Source organism: Pieris napi, chromosome 10 (genome assembly GCF_905475465.1).
Source record: "Pieris napi chromosome 10, ilPieNapi1.2, whole genome shotgun sequence".
NCBI classification, from domain to species: domain Eukaryota; kingdom Metazoa; phylum Arthropoda; class Insecta; order Lepidoptera; family Pieridae; genus Pieris; species Pieris napi.
This window is the reverse complement of record NC_062243.1, coordinates 6,172,701-6,196,454: the sequence shown is the minus strand read 5'-3', so window position 1 is coordinate 6,196,454 and position 23,754 is coordinate 6,172,701.

The following is a 23,754-nucleotide window of genomic DNA, read 5'->3' as shown; positions in this document are numbered from 1 at the left end:
GTATGTGTTCACAGACTGCTGATTTTGTGTGTCGTCTATGTCTTATGTCTGCAATGTGTTCTTTGAGTCTGCTGGACATATTGCGTTTAGTTTGCCCTATGTAAGACAGGCCACAGTCGCAATCCAGTTTGTATATACCTGCATCTTGCAATGGGGTGTTACTTTTGATTGGTCTTAGGAATTGCTGAATCTTCTTGTGCGGCTTGAAAATTGTATGAATAGAAGCTCGTTTTAGGATCCGGCTAATTCTATCTGTAACTCCCTTTACATATGGCAAGTAGGCTGGCTGGCGGGGAACTGTTTGTGTCTTGTTTTTGTTTTTGTGATGTAGCCGGGGGATGCGCAGCTTGTTTCGGTGTAGCTGTGATTAAATGGAGTTTCTGTCTAATACTCGCCCGTACGGTGAAGGAAAACGTGACGAATCTGGTATGCCTTAGAACCAAAAACGCGACAGCGTGTATCAGACACAGAAAGCTGATCACCTAGTTGCCTATTAGAAAAACAAAAGAACAAACGATTGCGAAACAGATAAATCTGACACCCATACCTGAAAGGCGCCACTGATTTTGTAAAATACATAGGTACAATAAAACAATGAATAGATAAAGATGATAAACATCAGAGCCCGGTGAAGTTGAATGTAACTTGTTGTATGATACAGTTGAATATACGTTATAGAAGCTTTTAAAATAACCCAGACGAATACTTTTTACTTAAATCGAGTCCGCATTTTAATATTACGAATTGAAAATATTAAATAAAATTTTATTCACATCGAAAGAGGTGCTTACCTAAAGAAATGGGTTTTATTGAAAAACTTATCTTGTTATTAAGTTCGTATAGCGATTTATAAGTTGCAAAGCGAAATTGAACATTTTTCCGATGCAATGCACGAACTTCCCTGTTTGAAGTAAAAGTTTTCTGAACTGATAAGCTTTCGTTAGTGTGCATAATTGTGCTTCGTAAGTTTAGAAGTCTTTGATAGTGTGTACCTTAATTCGTATTGCAACCCATCCGTTATAGTTCTATATTTACAAGAATGCAAATAACTCATAGTACTTTTATTTAACAGTAAAAAAATACAATATCCGATATAGAATACATGATAACAAACGACTTTTGCCATAAAACAGAAAATCGGTGCGTTTGGGATACTTAAATATCAAGACTTTTGAGAATCTATTAAAACGTTGTTATATCCATATAAAAGGAATGGTAACCATGGTAACAAATACCGAATTAAGAGTGCGTAGTAGGCTAGCAAAATTTATGATTTCAACCACTCGTCTCCCTTCGCATGCTTTAGTGACACACGCAGTCACTGCGGCGCAACGGTCGCTTATCTATAGTACAAACTCGTAAAGGGTGCGTAGTGTATGCAATACAATTAGATAAAATATTAATATGTGGTTTACCTAACGACTGCCAGAGAACGTGGGAAGAGTAGCCCCATAGGGAGCACCGCGTATGCAAACCTACTAACCTATTATTTTTATCCATTGTTAATAGTTGATTTATTTTATCTATTTATTGACACCTAACAGCGTCAAATATATATAATATATAGGTATCATTTTCAATAAAATCATAAAGTAGCATCTGTTTAGTTTACACATACTACGCGGCTTTTTAAAATTCATATAATCTTTTTTTTATTTGATACTTACGTATCATATATTTTTACTAATATTTTAAATGCTAAAGTGTTAAGTTTAGTGTTTGGGAATTGTTTTTATTTTATTCGTGGTAATTATAATTTTATATTGAGAGCTGGCGCTAATAGGCGTAGTGTTCTCGTCTGAATTGAATCATCATCAGACTAGTGAAACAAACGTATGCTCGAAGTTCGAGTGAGATGAGACGGACGATACAGTGTTTCGCGGAACAAAAAGGAAGTAACCGCCAAATCTTTTTTATTTAAATTTATTTATTTATAAGTTCTAAAACAACGTGTATGCGCAAAATTATACAAGAAAATATGACGTAATATGTATAACTCGTAAAATATACAATATTTCATAAAATCGCTAGTAATAGCTCTCGGCCAAACTAATATACTGAAATTCAATTAACTTTTGACTCCATAATACTCGCCATGATGGAATAAAAACGAAATTATACAAAAGTTAGAGGTGACTTTGTGATTTTTTTGTATTGAGGAATTTATATTGTATTGTGATTTTAAATATAGCCAACCATTGAAATTATAGTGAAGGGTCAATAGATATTTAATGTTTAAATTCAAACATCGCATTCACTTAATTCAAATTAAATCTACAATAAGATTTGCAGCGCGGGATAAGAAGGGGGTTATTTTGGTTATAACCCGCTCATAATATTAGTCCTTTTATAATATAGGCGTTATAATGTTTCTAGCCCAACTGGACAAGAAGTTCTAAAAACCGATACGACCATAATTTTAATAAATTATTTTATATCTTCATAAGCAACCTAATACTAAAGCCCATTTCAGTACTACCTATAGATCTAAGGCATGAGGCAACAATTCGATTAATTGTTGATCGGTATTTCGTGTGAAACTTCTCCTCGAGGTAAATGACAATTATCAAGTGGAACAATAGATTAGAACTACAATCTCATTTAGCTTTCCAACTTTGACTTGGGAAAGTTCGCAAATTGTTTGCTTATCGTGAAACTATTTCCGTAATAAAATTGTATAAAGGTACTCCATTTTGGTTATCTATAGACGATTTATTTTTGTTTTGCATGAAAAATCCTACTTATATTATAAAGAAAGTTTGTAAGTATGGATGGATGTTTGTTACTTTTTCACGTAAAACTACTGAATGGATTTTAATGAAATTTTACAATAATATAGCTTATATCATCAGAATAACACATAGGCTACAATTTATAAGGCTATTGTGTGAATTGTCCAAAATATCAAGTAAGTAGGAAAAAATCTACCATCTGCGATCAATTCTGGCGTGCGCTGCCAAAACCGCTAGAGTTACACATATGTAATGTATGATGGAAATGTTTTTCTTAAATAGTCCAACGAAAAAGCCCACCACAGTATATATCTATGTGTAAATCCATTATAGTAAAAATAGTACTAAATTGATAGTAAATAGTAATAAATTGATTCCTAAATGAAAATAGATACTTTTACCGCTGCTGGTATTGAAAAAAGATAAAATATGTCTTTCACGCCACATCATTTGAACAAATATTATTTTAATCCTGCGCAGACGAAGTCGAGGGCACCAGCTAGTAAAGTATATTTGTGAAATTGTATAAAGCGAGAATGTAAATTTCAAACTGTCATATAGTTTGTAAATGCATCTATATTTTATTTATTAGATTTTTTTAATGGTTGCTTAATACAAAAAGGTTGTAATTTCCTTCCTGACCCAGTTTAGCGATAACGTCACTTGGGTAATTTACCGCGGTCTGTAATATTACCGTGTTACAATCGATTACCTCGCTTTCAAGATTTTTATCAATTTTAACTTAAAATAAACATAACAATATCTGGGTGGTCTGTTTTACAATTGTTAAACGATCTGTTCGACTCAAAATTTTACCTTGTTACAAAGAAATACTAAATGAGTATCCCATATTTTCAAAGTCAAAATATTTTTTTACGAAATCAAAGCTAAAGTGGAGACAATTCGAAGTGAACCAGTGTATAGATGCGTTCTCTAGAATAGTTGTAATTATAGTTCGTACTCCTGCCTTCTACCTCATATTGTTCATAGAATAATAGGAGAATATTACAATACGTCACTTGTGTGAAGACACTGATGGATAACGCTTCAACGAGCGTCACACTTCCGCGTTATTGTGCGTTATTTCCACTTTCCATTAGTCCTTACGGGGTTAGTGAACTTTGAACTGCATTAGAAAATTAATTTTACTAATATAATTTTTTAATTGAGCGTTTAAATACGTCGTATTAGGCAATTATGTGATCAGCCTTCTATGCGACATATCCATGATTTACCGTCACGCCAATATCCTCACGATGTTCTCTTACTTAAGTATTAAAACTTAGATTTTTAATTCATAAGTAAATAAAACACAATTTTAAGTACCTAAGTCATGTGCATTTTAAACTTTAATAGCAAATTATAACCACGAGAGCGACTTGCGGCTACTGCATTAATTAATAAACGATTTAGTTAAAAAAATAAAGGTATATATTAATATATATATAATATTATTTATATTTTATAGTTTTTGTTATTTATCTTATACGGATGTAGTGTCGTTATCGTTAGTATTAAATAGATATTGAAGAGTAGATTCCACGCCGGGTAAAGCTTCCATGGCCAGATAATCCCTCTGCATTTTTGGATCTTAGGACAGATATAAATAATATTATTTTAAATGGTTAATATTTTTGAACAACCTGAAACTGAACTATAGCAGTTAGACGTTCCAAGAGATCTAATCCATCCAATTCCAAGAGGGACAGTCCGTGTTAAAATTCGTCATGTATGGGTATTATTATGAAAAAAAAAACAATTCCTTAAAATAAGTATTTGAAACATGTTAGTCAAATTATAATTAGAAAATTACAGTAACTGTGTATGTATAAACTAGCAAAAATAATAAAAAAACGGGAATCTGAAAAAAAATATTTCAAAACTGTGTTTTGTTAATGTTATTTGTAAAAAGTCGCGACAGACACCATTATTTTCTATATAGAACAAGAAATAGTTTTGCAATCACTATAAATAAAATAAAATTTAGCACAAAATATAATCTGTAGACAGCAGACTCAATCTTCTCAATATTGCCTCGAGCTCTGGCAATACCATTCCGGTGTCTGTTTCCCGCGCTTTGCAGACGCCATTTTATTTTATTTACAAAATGTCGGCTTGTCAAATATTGTATTTTATTATTACTGCAATGAAGTCACATATACTTAATCTATTTCATAATTTCAAATTTAACTAGTTCGTATCGTTTTGTTTTCAGTCAAGATAAAAAAGAAAAATTGTATAATTTCTCTTCATATATTATTTTACGTAATGGATAATAAAACATATTTTAGATATTTTTATTTTTTACCTTCATCATATTTGTTCCGTTCAATGTGGTAATTAAATAATAATTTTACGTAACTCAAAGAATAATTCGATTTATCAAATAATAATGAATATAAACCTCCACCTCGATCCCTTTAGCCTTGAATTGCAGCTTTTTCTTTGATTATTATTTTTAAATACGAGTTGGTTTAAGGTTTTCGGTGCGTCATACGTCGACGACCATTTTGTAGATTTTTAACATATCTTAGTGATATTTCTCACTACATGTTTAACTTCACCATATGAGCGTTCATTGAGCATATAGAAAGATAAATAACCGTATTGAAGCGTTATACTTTACAATTTTTAAAATAAGGTTTTAGTTGTACGTGTTAAAGTAAATGTATTTAGTTTTAAAATTTCATTTATTTAAATTTACGGGACTTATGTCCGAAGTATTTTAAAATACTTTTTTAAAATGTATTTCACATTAATGTCTACGGGTCTTGTTACAGATCTTGTACTGTAGCAAAGTTTTGAGAACAAGTACAGAGAAATCTAAATAAAACATTATGTTATTAATAATTTCATTGTTTTACCCTTTAATTAGATTAAATAAGTGTGAAATTTCTTCTGTGTGATTTATTTCAGTACAAGTAAGTTTTTATACAATAAACATTTAATTTAAATAGTGATGAAGGCATTTCCGGCAAATCGATGTCCAGTACGAACGAATTTAAAAGTAGTATCAGCTAAAGCCTTTACATTTTTAATAAACGCATTCAAAATTTAACACAAGGGTCATGAACTAGTTTTTGAAATCACCTTATTAACGGAAAGTCCCGAATTTATAAAATCGCTGGTACAAACCAATTTCTCTGCGGCCATTCGAAATACGTGACTGAGCGCAATAAAATCCAGTTTTCACGAAAAGTCAATCTAATATCGACCTTCCTTGCCATGAGAATTAAGATAATTCGTTTTATTTATAACTACGTATATAGTATAGTAGACATTTAAAAGTTTTATTTATATATCAACCAAAACGAAGTATCTTGTTAATTATAATAATATCGAGATGAGTTGGCCTAGTAAAGTGTACAATACTCGTCTTTGAGGTTGTAGATTCGAGACCCGGCTGTGCACCAATGGACACTCTATTGACCACTCATTGGTCTAGTTAGTACCCCTGACTACAAATCCATGGGTCCCGGGTTCGATCCCCGGCTGAGACGAACATCGATGTGATGAGCATTTGGTGTTGTGCTTAGGTCTTGGGTATTTAAATATGTATTTATATGTCTATCTATCTATAATATGTATGTATATCCGTTGCCTAGTACCCATAATACAAGCTTTACCAGCTTAGCATGGGACTAGGTCAATTGGTGTGAATTGTATTTATAAAAAAAAAAAAATTAACACTCGCCCGTACAGTTAAGGAAAACGTCAGGAATCCGGCATGCCTTAGACCCAAAAGTCTATGTCGTGTATCAGGCACAGAAAGTTGATCAACTTGCCAAGAAGATCACGAAACGGATACAGAAATCTGAGGCCCAGACCTTAAAATGCCCTACCTTTTCTAATCCTGGTTTTTTTTAATTTTGAAATAATCAATTGAATATTATATTTTGTGTGTAATTATATTAATAATAAGATACTAATTTTATGGTCTAGAGTACACACTTTGGTTTTGTCACGCCATCTTCGGGAGGCTTATTTTTTTAACTACTTCACTTTACTTTTTATTTTTCATGTATACCTTTTTAGTTTTTTTTTCCTGTATATTTTTGTCTTAATAACTATATGTATTATGTATTTTTGCACTTCTTGCTTACCTTCTATCTAATTTAATAAAAAATTTATTCACAGTGGTTTGACATCAGAGCTAGTGTGGTTGGTCTCACACTAGCTCTGATGTTGAAAAAGAGTGGCGGGTAGTTTATTCCAGTTCTTCTCGTCCGTTATACTTACCTACCGTACTACTTTGAGAACTGGCAGTAAATGTAAAATTAGAAGCATTCAATATGTATAAATTTATTGACGTTCATAAGTATACATTGAGTTACCTAAATGAATAAATGATTTTGACTTTGAACTAAGTAGAAAAAATAATTATTAAAACTAATTAGTACCTTTTATGTAAAATCACAATAGTAATTACCATGTTTCAGAGGGGAAAGTTTATTTATTTTGTATTAAGACCGTCCTAATGAACGGAAGTAGGAAATTGTGTTTTCGTATTTTTGCTTCTATTCGGTGGACACAGAAATAATATACTAAAAGGTATCTTTCTATTCCTTGGGTGCGCATTTGCGTATTACACGGATTGAACTGACGTAATATACGTAATAAACACAAAATTCGCTGTAATTTGATTTTTCTGTGTGTTTTCCTATGAAAATACTCTTTAAATCAATTTAAATCGTAGTTATACATTGCCGGGATTAAATATATTTAAAAAATTCAAACAACTTCTTATGATCCGGTATTGCTGTAGTAATGAATTTTATTTCGTTTTGAAGTGTACAATTTAAATTTTACGATATGAATAATTATGTAGTATATTTCGTATGTTAATAAACAATGTGTGTCTTTTATTTAATAATGCGTGTAGTCATGTTATATGTAATTAATTGGTATTGTGATTTTATATTATGACGATATAATCTATTTATTCTAATAATTACCACTATGTTTTAGTACTAGTACTCTGTAACCCCCAGACCCGACTTCATTGTTGACTTTATGTACTGTCATCAAAGTTGAAAAAAAATCGCTATTGGCGTACAGTAAGAGCATAAGTTAGACTTTGGCTTACGTCAAAAGATTGCTACTGTAGAAAATAAATAACTATTTAGTGCGAATAAAAAACAAAGTAAAACATTCATATCGTGGTCCAAAATATGAAAACATTAAGCTATTTAATGGTAATTACAGTGGGTCCTTTCCTATCGCAATTATGATTAATATCTCATGAATTTTTATTAGCTTCTACCTAATTATATAAATTAGAAGGTAAATTGTTATCTAAATAATAGGTTCCAAAATTTAGCAAGGAGAATAAAATGTATTTTTGCTTTTTCATTTTATTTTAATGAAGATTGTTGCTATTTCTTTTGGATGATTACTGTTAAATTTTAGACAATTGTATATAAAGGTAATTTAATATTTTACTACATGGCGCCTCAATTTCTTCGTTTTCGAATTAGCACTTATAATAATAATAATTATTATTATTATTTATGCTTTATTACCTTACAAACATACACATAACAAAAATACAAAAAAAAAACATGTTACAAAAGTTATAAGGCCACGGGCGGCCTTATCGCTAACAAGCGATTTTTTCCAGGCAACCCTAATGTGGAACAATGAAAAAGAAACACCTACAGAGTATAATAAAAGTTTTGTAACAATACAAATCCCATTTTTAACTATTTTATATTGTTCCACGTATATATGAACTACGGAAAAGTATCTGGTCACACAAGAATGTACCTAGGGTACCGGCGTTTGTATGGTTAGCTACCATATAATATATAAAATAATTAAATTTTAGATTATACCTAATTTTTATCAAATACTAAAACTTGACACTTTCTATTCGTGATGTCCATTTCAAATCAAACACCATCATCCCGGCTGATTAGAAAACTTCAGGGACCAGATTGCTACCATGAAAGTATCTTTAAACACACCCCCACAAGACAATACTAAGATTAGGGTGTAATTTTCAAAGCAGTCCTTGCAAGGCAAGCCTTACTTTACTTGTTCTTTCAAATATATAACAAAACCACGCTGAACCAATTATCAACTTTATATAATGTCGGTATAAAGATGGAGTACCCAATTCTCCACGTATATAATCTATATACACAAACGTCATTATTCTGTGAGAATAATAACTGAAATCGAATTATCAGCCACCGACAATTTGGAGAATCGAGTTTCCTACAGTCATTGCGAATTCAATGCATTGTTGAGCACGCTCCTTTAACAACCGTGATCAGAATGAGCTTTTACTTAAATACCTCTAAGGGTTGGTTTTCAAATTATATACGCCATTGAGTAAACCAGAAACTAACCTACACGTTTTTGATGGATTAAGGCGAAATATAATTAAAAGTGTACGATTGTTTTCGCAGAATATATAGAGTTAAAGCGTTTTTTTAAAGCGCTGTTATAATTCCGATAAAGAATCCTAAATTTCAATAAACTGTTGATACCGAGTGTCTGTGACAGTTATGGGTCTCTTTATGATTACCGCTGGGCGCTGGGGTTACGTTTGGGGAAATGTATATTTTATTATTTATACCTTAACTTAACTAAAGTTTTGATTGTCAATATACTCTAAAAGTTCTAAGTTCTAAATTAATGTTATCTCTATATATATACAATTCTCGTGTCACAAAGTTTGTTCTCAAACTCCTCCGAAACGGCTCGACCGCTTCTTATGAATTTTTTTTATTCATATTCAGTAAGTCTGATAATTGGCTACTGTATATATTTTAAATCTCTAAGTGATAAGGGCTGTCCACCCGATTTTTTTTTTTTGAAATTTTTTTTTGTCATACAAAATACATACAACCCTTAATTTTCACCCCTGTACAACCCTTCATTGTTAATTAAATACTTATGACTTAACTCTGAGGTTTACATAGAGAAAAATTCACAGGAAAACCTAAAAAGTTTTCATTCCGGAAAACCGAAGTGTCTGGGGTAGCATAGCAAAATGTTCCATTTTAGTATGTACTACAAAGGTAGGCTAAGTAAAATCATATTAAGGAGAAACGAAGTTCCCGGGGGCAGCTAGTAATTATATAAATATTACAAACTGTTTACTTTAATTTAAGTAAATGTATCCATAAATATTTGTCAAACTCTAGTTTTAAGCTTATATACATAAGTGAGTGAAAATCCAAAAGTTATGTAATTCAGAATTCTCAATTCCCACTGAAATATAAAACGGGCGCAAATCTGGGAAATGTTATGAAATGTTATTTGCAAAATTGGAAACGGGATAAGCAATAAAAGTTTTACTGAACTTCATATGCAATACCATTACGAAATTTAGATGCATCTATCGCATTCATGAATATGGGATGTATTTTCTCTAAAACTCTGGTTAGACAATGAGCCAAGCCAACCAAGAAAGCCGAATTTTTAACTAACAATCTTAAAATTTTTAACAAAAAATTGAAAGTAAAGGTAAAAATTTCATTATTATTGGAAAACTTGCTATGTTTAGAAAGCAAGCACAATGATACTTAAAGATATTGTATCTGTCGGTGTAATGTCGTAACTGTCAGCTGCCAAAACGTAACTGAGCCGTCAAGGGAATTCAGACCAAAAGCAAGATCCTATTCTAAAAAAAATACGGTCTTCAGTTCGATTAAATGCTCTTAGTAGACTTTTTAATCAGGTCACCATTTTGAATAATTTATCTGTTTTCAGGTTCTCGTTTGATTTTTAATCCACAATCGGTTCCTGTTTTACCTTCTCCGTAACTTACTGCCTTTAATTTTTCACCTCGCTTTCTCCACGTGTAATACTTGACCTTCCTCTGCCTCTTTATCTTTGACTTCCCACGTCAAGCCAACCTTAGTGTATCCTATAGTTCTGACGTAACAAATTTATTTTAATAATAATACTATGTAATCACTGTTATTATCGACCATTGAATAGTCGTTATTTTACAGATCCAGTAATATTGGGAAATCAAATAAACTATTGGTATTAACGGATTTAAATTGATATGTCTTTGACGTTGCTATAAGCTCTGTGAAAAGAGCAGCTGGCTGGCATCCTATCTCGTATTGCAATATTTGAATTACATCAAATCGATTCTTTAGTGACGTACTTACTATATCATTATTAAAAATCATTAATCATGTTAGCTCAAAGGTAACAGTGATATAATATTCATTACGATACAGATGATAAGCCAATTTCACGACTTTCGTATCACTTTACAGTTTCCATTATTTTTGGTTGCTAGGAGGCGCTATAGTCTTTGGATTATTCTAATTAATGTAGTATATGAAAGTAAATAGCAATTTATCAAATTAGATGTATAGCTACAAATTAAAATAACACTCAAAATGATCTATTGTTGCCCTTTTTTTAGCAGATTAACATTCAATTCGCATATAGCTATTTGATACATTGGACAAGTAAAATGCGATCAAATTTTACTTGATATATATTTATGTCAGATAAAATTCTGACATTTTATGTACAGAGTGTTAAATATTGTTAAACACGTTACAACTATTTATTTTTAGCAATTTTTTAATTAATAAATTTTCGTAATCAAGTGTAGGTACACCTTATTAAATAAAGCTAACTAAATTACTAACATTAACTGATAAACGTTGTTGTAAATGCTTAAAACCTCTTCGTAAATTTGAGTAAAAAATGAAACAGTTTTCGTTGTATATGTACATACGTAATTCATATATTGTGCAGTGTTTATTTTCAAAAATCAAAAATCGCCGCGCTAGTGTTGAATAAAATTGTCAGTGCTATTTACATAGAAATGCGACACGAGCTTTTCAAAATAAATATTTCTGTCATATTTGAAGCTTCAGGCATCCCACAAAATCCTGAGCGTAACTTTAATAAATCCAACGTAAAATGCAGCAAGCTCCTAACATGTTCTAATTTGTCACATCTGACAAAGGATGCACATACTGGCTTAACCCAGATTTCTACGATTTTCTGTCCAATCTCTAGGGTTGTCAAAAATATTAATTACAAGCTTTTCCCCACAGCGCTCACCTGCGTAGTAAGTCTGACGATGCTTTTTGTAATGAAAACCTATTGTCTTGTAAAATAAAAGATAATGTTTGAATTGAATATGGAGTTTATACTATATAAGCATGCTATTAATAGGTTAATATCGTGGCATTCAAATTCATAAGACTTGCTCAACAGACAATTGCTACTTCCTAGACATTCTTTATAAAGATTGTGTCAGGCACTCACACGAAATACCCATACCCATTATTTTCATACATAATTGACAATATCATATGTAAAATTGTCACGATGAAAAATAACAATACATATTTATTAAATATTATATTAATTGAAATAAATATTTATAGTTTATTAATTACTAACCTTAAATAATAGTATTTACAATACATTATTTTAGTTTTAATTATCAGTCAGAAAATATTTTTTTGGTTTCGTGTATACCAGAAAAAATATGCAAAAGAAATAACCTATGTATAGTCTTCTGTGTCTGTGCTGTAGCACAGACACAGAAGAATTGTATTTCTAAGATAAGCATATTCAACAAAATAAAATATTCAACTATATATTATGAAGATCTATAGATAAGTCTTACTTTAAGATTCGCCTCAACCCTGTCGCTCATTTACGTTGCGGTCGTAACACCGACACAATAAGCTATTGTAAGGAGTTACATCAGTTAGTCGCTAAAACAAACTGACACAGGCTGAAAGGTTTCCACTATATTTTTTTAGGACCTCTAAAAGAATACCGAAGAACCTTTTATGTCTAGTAAATTTTAAAGAACAAGACATACTTTAGATATCTTTCTGTTGGTACCTAAATTGGACATAGATTTCTTGGGAGATTCATTTGCTGTTGTCGCTGAAGATTACAAGACTGTGAACCTTGGTACACTACGGGTGTGTCTTACTCTGAGATCCGGTTTAGGAAGTCGTGCGTAAACCACGTAGACTAGCATAGAAGCCTTTAAAAATAATAAAAAGTGAAAAAAAAAATCGAAATCGAAAAAAAAAATCTATAAAAAATCTACAACTTTTCCATTTGACTTTTTGCCATAGGGCTTGTAATTTTGCCGGAAATCGAGATAAACCGGTTTCTACCCTTAAAAACTCACCCCCTTTCCCCTTTCCGACCTCAGATCACCGGTAAAATATTTTTTCCTTCGTTTTTATAATATTCTCCTTCTTTACCAATGGTTTTCATCCAACTAATATTTTTTTTGGTTTCAAAAATTATCGACTCTGGTCTAATAATGTTCATGACTTAAAAAAGTAGATCAATAACAGGTATTGCATTTAAAATATAACATGTGTTTTGTATCCTAACGTTAGTTAAGTATATATATAATAGTAAATAATAAAAAGTGAAAACGAAATGTTAACAATCATCTTAAACTTGTAGCCAATAAATTGTAAAACGTCAGTTTTAAGATACATGAGCCCTTTAGTTTATCATACATTATAAAATTGTAATATAACATTCTCGTTTCCGAGAATGTACAATAGATTGACAAATGTTTTTGCAAGTACAACGGAAATAGGTAATGGCGCAAACGTTCTTACAAAATGATATTTAACACAAATAAAAGCAAGGTACCTACCTATCCACTTAAAGGCAAAATGACTTCTTTTGTGAGAACAACAATGCATGATTTATCATCGCTCCATGTCGTCCCGTCGTGACCTCTATTCCACATTAAAATACCTTACCTTAATATTCATAGAGTGTCAAATAAACAGATAATATTTATTTCGTCATAGAATTAGTGGAAGTCGATTGCGGGTAGGCGCAACGTCAACTTCCAGTCCTCATTAATTAATCAATCAAAAATAGTAATTATTGAGATATATATAAAATATAATATATAGATATATATAATATACGGGATGAAAAGTAAATAACAGACATAAGAAGTGAAATATAAATCACAGGAAAAGATATCTTCTTCCTCGGAAGTGGAATTAAACCGAAAAATTTATATTTTAAATTTTTTTCTACCTCATTTTCGTATTTATCAAAAGAATTAAAAGTGCGTGAACTATTCTAGTGCAACTGTCATAGAAAAAGAACTTCATTTTAACCCAACAAGGCACCCAGTTCCATATGTGGAACACCGATTTTAATCTTTCCTATAGCTATAAAAAATTTAAAAATGACATCTCTTGCCGTCTTGATAGAAGCTATTGACATTTACCAATGTAGTAATAGGAATCTTTACCTAAATATGTCGTTCGTCTTTTTGTTCATAGTGCACTCGGTGTGAAATTTGAATGATAGTGATACGTTAGTCGTTTCTCTTAATTCAAAAATAAACAATTAATAGATTTTGAAGAGTTTTGAAGAGTTGAAGAGTTTTTCACGAGGCGGTACGTGATGTCAGACGTGATGGGTTTGAGCATTTTCCTGTTTGGGGTAAAAAAAGACAACGATGCAAATTTCCTGGTTGCAAAGGAAAAACATTCCTATCTTGCGACAAATGTCGCGTAGAACTTTGTCTAAATAAATATAATAATTGCTTTAGATCGTTTCATCAATAACAAATTTCTTATATTATTTATTTATTTATTTATTAACACTTCGTTGCAAAAAAACAATAAATCAAACACAATACAAAAAAAAATTATAAGGGATGCAACGGGCGGCCTTATCGCTAATAAGCGATCTCTTCCAGGCAACCCTAGTTAAAGAAAAAACTAAAAAAAAGAAACATGATTCGTGCGAGAAGTGCAGAAACAAATGTTATATAAAAAAAATATATATATATACATAGTACCTTAATCTAAAGTAATACAAAAAAAAAAAAAAAAATATTTACAACAGACTAAAAACTTAAAAGCTAATCTTACAAATACATGGACAGCAAATAGTGATGAAAAAGGAAACATAAGATTTATACAAGTCACGATTGATCAGGATAGGATAAGGTTAAGAAATGTTTATGCAGAAGAGTTTTAAAAGATGATAGAGAGGTAGCCAATCGTACGGAGTCGGGCAGCGTATTCCACAACTTAATGGCGGAGATCGTGAATGAATTGCCTAAGAAGGATGAAGTGTGAGAAGGAATTTCCAATAAACATCTATTAGAAGAGCGTAACATATAGTTAGAAGGACCTAAGAATTTAAAGTGATTTTTGAGATAAGAAGGGGTTTTCGGATTGAAAAGAATTGAGTATAGAAGTTGAAGAAGATGAGCGTGACGTCTGAATCGAATAGGTAGCCACCCCAGCTGCCTGCGGAATTTAGACACATGGTCATATTTCCTAAGACCAAATATGAACCGTATGCAGAAATTCTGCAGGCGTTCGATCTTGTCAAGTAGCTCTTCGTTCAAATCAGAGGAGCATGAGTCCGCATAATCGAGAATAGGAAGCAGAAGAGACTGCGCTAACATAGTTTTAGTGCGGATAGGAAGGAAATTAGAAAGACGTTTCAGAGTAAAAGAAGCGGCGTAAAGTTTACGGCTGATCTCCTTTACGTGATGACCCCAGGAAAATGTTTGGTCGAAGAAGACCCCAAGGTTTTTAACAGTCTTATTGAGGGCCAAGGCCACACCGTCAAGGTAAACACCAGGGAGCTGAGCCCATTTGACTCTTGAAATAAAGAAAGGGCTTCCGATGATGATGACTTGACTCTTGGCAGGATTAATTTGAAGACCAAAGTCTTTACTCCAGTTGGCTATGTTTTCAAGATCATCATTCATCGCCTGTATTGCAAGTGGAAGCTCATCCAGTGTAGACTGAACGTAGATTTGGAGGTCATCAGCGTAAAGGTGATAACTAGCGGATAGATGTGCAGTCAGGGTATTGATAAAGATAGAAAAAAGAAGAGGTGAAAGAACGCCACCCTGCGGAACACCAGCACTTATACTCTTCCACTGAGAGTAAGCATCATTCATCTTAATACGCTGCCGACGACCGTTAAGATAGCTATGAAACCAGTCAATAGCGGATGGACAGATATTCATAGAGCGAAGCAACCCAAGCAGAATTTCAAAGTTCACAGTATTGAAAGCATTGCTAAAGTCAAGCAGAGTGAGAACAGTGAGCTGCCCACCATCCATCCCTCGGCGAATGTCGTCACAAACTTTAACCAATGCAGTAGTCGTGCTATGCCCCGGGCGGAAACCCGATTGGAGAGGGTCTAGAATTGAGTTTTTATTCAGAAATCCGCTAAGCTGCGAGTGTATAAGGCGCTCTAGAGCTTTAGATAGGAATGGTAGAATAGAAATGGGCCGGAAGTCAGAAAAGTTAATGGGATTGGGCCGTTTGGGAATAGGAATAACTAGACTATCCTTCCAAGAAGTAGGGAATTTACCACTAGTAACTGAATAATTAAAAATATGAGTAATAACTTGAAGAATAGCTGGCAAGATAGGTAAGATCATAGCACGACTAACTTGATCACATCCGACAGCATCCGACGAGATATACAGGATGCAACCCTCCACTTCGCGCTCGGTGAATTCAGTGAAATTAAAAGGCATGAAGTTAGGAGTTGGAAGAGAAGCTAGTTTATTGATTGTCTTCCTAAGAGAAGACTTATCGTGGGCAGGAGAACAGGTGAAGTGAGAGTTAAGGTTGTTTAAATCTATTGCTGAAGAAATAACATTCTGTGCCGATCTGCCAATCCCCAAGGTTTTGAGGAACTTCCAGATTTTTGAGGTGTCACCATTGGATACTGAGTCGTGGATATGTTGCCTTTGAGCATCACGACAGCGAGTATTACAACGATTGCGAACTACTTTATATTTTTCGCGCTCCGCATCAGATTTGGCAGTTCTCATTTTAGCTATGGCTCTGTTTTTTTTGTGAATCAATCTTTTTATCTCATCAGAGAGCCAGGGAGCAGGTAAATGTTTAAGTTTAACACGTCTCAATGGGGCGTGCTTATCATAGAGATTTGTGATGGAAGAAGTGAACAACTCAACTTTGTCGTCGAGGCAAGCTAAGTCGTACAGACCACTCCAGTCAATTTTGGATGCATCACTGAGCAGGCTATCATGGTCGATTCCACTAAAGCTGCGACGCATAACTACCGTGGGCTTCTGTTTGGGTGGCTTCGCTTTAAAGGAGAGATAGAGAAGGTCATGGTGAGAGAAGGCGACAGCAGGAAGTTGCCCATGCTTAGTGACAAGGTGAGGAGAGGAAACAAAAATAAGATCCAAAAGTGACGGAGTAAAACCGGGGACTTTATGCGTAGCGTTAAGATATAAGTTTTGTAGGTTGTAAGAGTGAGTTAAAGAAAGGAGCCGTCTGGAGCGAGAATCATTTTTCAGCAGACATGTGTTAAAGTCACCCATGACTATTGTGTTTTTATATAAGGGAGCAAATTGGTCAATGGTGTCTTCAAAGGAATCAAAGTAGTCCACCGATGATGAAGGGGAATAGAAGACTCCCAGGAGAAGCTTAGAGTTGGATAGAAGAACTTCGATAAGGAGATGCTCGGCTGCATTGCTAGGTGGAGGCTGTGGCGATGAGTTAATGATGGAGAAGGGGATGTGAGAACGTAAGTAAATTGCCACACCACCTCCACGCATGCCGAGTCGGTCATTTCTAATTAAATTGTAACCAGGAAGAGAGTAAGTTCCAGAGGAAAGGGAAGGATTGAACCAAGTTTCAGAAATAAGTATGGCATGGATGTCTTTAGAGGCCAACGTAAGCAGATCTGTGTGATGAGCTGGAACGCTCTGAGCGTTAATGTGTACAACATTGAAGTGCTTAGGCAAGTTTTGAAAAATAGAGGATAAGGTATCATTTAGGGTAGGCGTGGAGGAGTCAATGCTATGGAAGGAGTCACAATCGGACGATTCCAGAGATAAAAAATCAGAGTTATCACTACTGCAATCCATGATTAACAAAAGTATGATAATAAAAAAAATAAATAAAAAAAAAAAAAAAACTAATCTAAAAGTTAAAATAAAAAACGCTTAAACTTTAAAAATAAAAAATAAAAAGAAATAAAAAAGATGTTCTTACGATCGCACTCAACCGCTGATATGTAAGGATTAGTACAACAATAGGTATTAGCAATGATATAGAAGTAGTGAACGGATAATATAGATAAACACTGTAAGAATATCTTCTGTAAATCTTAAGGAGCTAAAGAGATTAATTATTATAACTATTTCTAAAAACTGTTTAACAAGGAAATATGTATATCTAGAGGGTTAAACCTACAATATTAAGAATAAGAATATTCAACTCCAGTACACTGTACAACCACTCAACTAAGAGATATCAGCTGTGAGCTGAGGCCCCACTCTGTGGCATTTTATAGGAAGGCTTCACAGACTACATTCATGAGTAAATATGTATATACAATAATTTTCTAGTTAGTGGAAGTGACAGTTGACATACAGTGTGACAGACGACAGTGTCAATGAATCAAACAGCGTCTAAATTAAATAAACATTAAACACAATTAAACATAGAAATATAAGATAAATCACTTACAAATATTACCCACACATGTTATTAAAACTAAATTAAACATCAAAAGTTGGTAATTGCATAATATTACAGAAAATTCAAAGTTATGCTAAGTGTGCAGTTCAGCAAGTAACAAAACATAATATGAAGTTGAAGTAACCCACTCGAAATCAGTTCTTTACAATCTTCCTGGTTCGAGGTTTTAACTTGGGTGATGTTACCTTAGAATCGTTAGTAGATGGGGGAATGCTTGCAGGAGCCGTACCAACATCATTCATTGAATTGACACGGCGACGCTCACCGTTAGCCCCAATAGCATATATGTGGCCATTCCTCGTCCAACACTTGCTGATTCCGAAATGCCTTCTTGCAGCCATAAACAAATTATGCCTGGTTTTGGTCAGGAACTCAGATATGGTGATGCCGGTCCCCTTTAAGCCAGACTTAGCCAACCAAATTTTGTCCTTGTCACAGTGTTCCCTTAGCTTAATTAGTACAGGGCGAGGCTTATCATCACGTTTTATGCCCACTCTGTGACACCGACTAAAACTAGCTTCACTTACATTAGGGCATTTGAGCAGAACGGATAACATGTTAGCAATTGTCCCTGGGTTCTCATCCTTAGACTCATTTATGCCATGCAACAACAAACACTTACGCCTGCTGCGCATTTCCTGCTCCTCTTGCACTTTAAAAAGAATTTCCATTTGAGCCTGGAGATTCTTGAGACAGAACAGTACTGAGCTTTTGAATGCCTCAAACTCCCTAGTTAGTGGTGTTTGCTCGAGGGATGGAGACCTTTCCTGTGCTGCCGAGAGCCGCTGCTGGAACTCATCCATTTTGGAGGACACCATTACAGACACATCCATCAATGACTTTTTTAGTTCTTCCATAATAATTGAATAGGTTGTTGAGAAATAAAAGATGAAGGTAGTTTACAACAAGAAAATTCTACTTTGGGATAATTATTGTTATCAGAAGGATATAATTAAGGAAAAATTAGCGATTCATATGCAATATAACACTAGTACATCACTAACAGTGTAAGAAATATAATTTGAGTTAAAAAACTATTTTTAATTAGCACAAAACACAGAGATACACCAATACGTGTTTACACACATATTACCTAGTTATATAATTTTGGTTAATATAAATTGCAATATGTAATAGTAAAAAAGGTAATAGTCAGTTTCTTAAAAATAATAACTCACCAATAAAAAAAAATAGGAAACGATTTACAAAACAATTCAATTGTAGTATTTTAATAACAACAAGTATAGTTAAGGCTCAGTGTACCGTATGTGGAACTCAAATAAAAACTTCATTTTTCCGTAAAATATGGTTTTATTTTTATTTTTATAATTTTTCCCTATCTTCTGATCACTAATTACAACATATATATTTTTGTCGCACACTAAAAAAAAAATGAGCCTTGTAGGGCTAAACCACTTGGAATCCGTAAAAAAAAATAGAATTAGTGACATGTCGATAATTAATTTCCACATTAGGTTATTGGAGCGCAAAATGGCCAAAAAATACTTACGTAAATACTTATGTATACACGTGTGTAATTTTTAGCATAGGTATCGATCACTTCCGTAAAATTTGATTTTGAATTTATATGTGTGAAAGAAGGAAGGTGCTGCTCTTTCTCTACGGCTCACTAAGGGTCGCTCCACAATCGATGCCGGTGTGAAGTTGATTTCGGACATATTTAACGCCTGGGAAGAATCATATGATGGAGTCGGCGTCTTTTGTGACCTGTCAAAGGCCTTTGACTGTGTTCATCCTGATATACTCGTTGGAAAGCTTCAACACTATGGCGTTGATGGCAAAGCTTCCAGCCTGATGAATTCATATTTAAAGGGAAGGATCCAAAGAGTTCATGTCAATGGAGTCACCTCTCCGGGTTCGCAGGTATCAATGGGCGTCCCCCAAGGATCGATTCTCGGGCCTTTCTTATTTCTGATTTACATAAATGACCTCCCATTCTTTGTCAACGAAGTTCATGAGATGGTATTGTTTGCTGATGACACTTCACTTCTATTTAAAGTGAATAGGAATAACGTATTATTGGACGATGTAAACAATTCTATCTCTCGTATAGTTAACTGGTTTAATGTAAATAACTTATTGCTTAATGAGAATAAAACAAAATGTATTAGATTTACAACTACTAGCGTAAAGCGAGATATTGGTAACCTGAAAATTAAGGACAGTGAACTAAACTTTGTTGACAAAACTGTTTTTCTAGGCATAACAATAGATAGTAAACTCCAATGGGGCCCACACATAGAGACTCTTTCGAGTAGGCTGAGCTCTGCAGCATATGCAGTAAAGAAAATCCGACAGTTTACTGATGAGGACACGGCTAAAATTGTGTATCATAGCTACTTTCATAGCGTTATGTCGTACGGCATTTTATTGTGGGGTGCTGCTGCAGAGGTTCAATCCATATTTGTGCTGCAGAAGCGGGCTGTTCGGGGTATTTGTTGTGTTTCTCCGAGGGAGTCGGTACGGAATAAGTTTAAGGAATTAAATATTATGACACTATCTGGTCAATATATTCTTGAAGCCTTGTTGTATGTCCAAAAAAATATAAACGATTTTAAAACAAATGGTGACTTTCAGCAGTATAATACGCGAAATAGAACTAATTTGAGTGTACGACCAACCAGGCTCCAAAAGATAAACCACTCCTTATATGGAAATTGTATTCGTTTTTACAACAAACTCCCAAGCGCAATTAGAGAATTATCACTAAATAAATTCAAAGTCCTCGTTAAACGAAAATTAATCAACAAAGCTTTTTATAAATTTGAGGACTACTTAAATGATCCTAATCCTTGGGATTGAATTGCTCCAGTTCAAACAATTTGTATGACAATACTTGGCGATTAAAAAGAGTGGCGGAAAGTTTCTTGCCAGTTCTTCTTACCCGCTCTACGCCCTTGACTTGCGAACTGGTAGTAAATGTAAATTTACGATGAATTTAACTTGACTATTCAAAAGTGTACTTGGTTACCTACTTGAATAAAGATAGTTTGAGTTTTGAGTTTTTTTGAGTTTTCTAAAAGGAGCATACTCGAGAAATCTAACCAGTATTTCGCTGACCCAAAGAAACCAGTGGGTAGTCGAGAATTTTATGCGGTCAGAATATGACGTATGACGTCATCACTGATGGTAGCCGTAGATTAGTGATTAAGTCCATCTTCATTTAAAACAAGATATTGAGAGATTGTTAAATTAAAAAAACAAAAAACTGCAATGTGCCTTATATTACATTTTTGATATCTAGGTGAGTGACAAGAGTCTTCTAAAACAAGTTATTACTTAAAACAAATAAATAAAATTTTTAAGCACTATATTTATTTTGGTATCTTTTCTTTTGTGAGTAATTACACATTTAGAGGTAACATTTCACATCTATTCATAAATGTTTATTCTTTGGCTTTTCGTGTAGCTGTCGTTAGTGGGTGTTGAAATTATGAACTATTCAACGTTTATTAATTATGAATAGGTGCTTTAAGCTATTTAATCAGCTTGAAAACGTTCCTCGAATATCGTAGATGAATTTTGGTTAAGGTAAATTACATGGCTTTTAAGTGTGTGACGCACTAATAACGGATAACTTAAATACATCAGAATTTTGTAGGCTTCAAATATACATTATGTATGTTGATTTTAGGATTAGGTATGTGCAATTAATATTAATTTTTAAAATTAATTGATGTGTATAAATATTGTTATTTAAATCACGTATTGTTGGTCGAAGGTTCGATCGCCGGCTATGCTCCCATGGGCTATTAATGTATGCACTAAACATTCACTCGTACGGTGAAAACAAACATCGTGAGGAAACTGACATGCCTTTGACCCAAAAAAATCGAAGGCAGACCAGACTGGTCACCTACTTATTACAGAAAATAAATGATCACGAAACAGAACACGAAATTTTAAGTTATACCTAAAATTAGATGAGCCTTCTGCCTGTTTGCTCAGTTCTATAAAAAATACATTTCTGCTTTGTTTTGTTATTTGTTTTCCAGCTTGGTTGATAAATTGTTCTATTAAGAATCCTTGTTTTTGTTTGTTTTGAACTTGGAAGTACCAATTGTATTCTTGAACTAGCGATATAGTTCAACCAATAATGGCTAGTGACCAATAGTAAAACTACATTGTGTAATACCACCAAGTCATAATAGGGTCATGTCACCCATTGACCCCATACACTTTGAAATGTCAAAATCTGAAGGTCGTTAGTAAAAAAATTACCCCTAACAATGCGCTGGCTGTATCGCCAGTTAGCAAACTTTCATGTCTGCTTAAGTAACCAGCGCTTACGATTTAATATAATAAATGTTCTTTTACGAACCTAAGAAAGGAAAAGGTTTTAGATAAAGCTCTAAAAAAACGTTGCAAACCTTAAAGTTACTTGCCAAACGAAGTGCTGCGTCCGTTATATTCATAGCAAGTGTTCATTTAATTTTATATGTGCCAGATGTTCATTGGAAAATAATATATATAGGTTGTAGCGCCATTGGTATACCTTTTAAGTGTTGGTCTTAGATTTCTGTATCTGTTCCTTTAATGATATGATTTCGGTGTATGTTGTTTTTAAGCAGGTGAGGATTTCTGTGACACACACCGTCGACTTTTTAGGTCTAAGGCGTTCGTCAGTTTCCTCACAATATTTTTCTTCACCGTAAGAGTATTAAATGCGTACATAGACAGTAAGTCCACTAACAGAGGATGAGAGTCTCACGTTAAAGCCTCTCAATTAGTACGTATAAGTACATAGTAATAGATTGTTTTTTATAGAACAGGGGGCAAACTGTACCTAAGCCGTAAAGGTTAGCGGTGGTGCGCCTCAATAATGCCTTAAAAAACGCTCAGTTGAACAACAGACGCCGAGGTGATATGGGTGGAGAAATGTGGCTTATTAATTTAAAAAATATGAGGTACATTCTCTTACAAACAATTCAATCACATTATATAATCAGTTTTCAGACACGTCACGGACTTTTGATTCCAAAGTTTTCTTACAATGTTTACCTTAACCGTACGAGCAGTAATTGCGAAAGAAAGAAAAACCTTTTGCTGAATAGCCGCGGTATCAATCTCAAAGTTCATGTTATACTGTTAATTTTTCACTGTTACTGTTACTGTTAAAATTCTGCTCCGTTATGAAGCTTGCAAGTTAATACTTTGTGACTTACTAAATAACTTACTTTGTTCAGTACCAATAAAGAACAGGTATCGAGACGTTTTGTAAGCAGATATAGTTCTCTAGCAATCCGTTCAATATCCGCAGCGCTGTTGCAACCTTGGGATCGTGCGAAACAGAAATCAACTTTCATTGAAGGATTGCAATTAGTGCACTTTGTTGCTTAGCGTTAAGCTATCTATCTAACTGTCCATTTATTACCGCGGTACCAAATACTTCAACGTTCTCTCACCATAGACGTTGTTTGCTCTCGAAGTACAGAGCCGAACTTAAGTTACAGCTCAGTCAGCTGGGTCTGTACGTCATGCTTAACTCCAAAAAAAAGCTCTGCTTT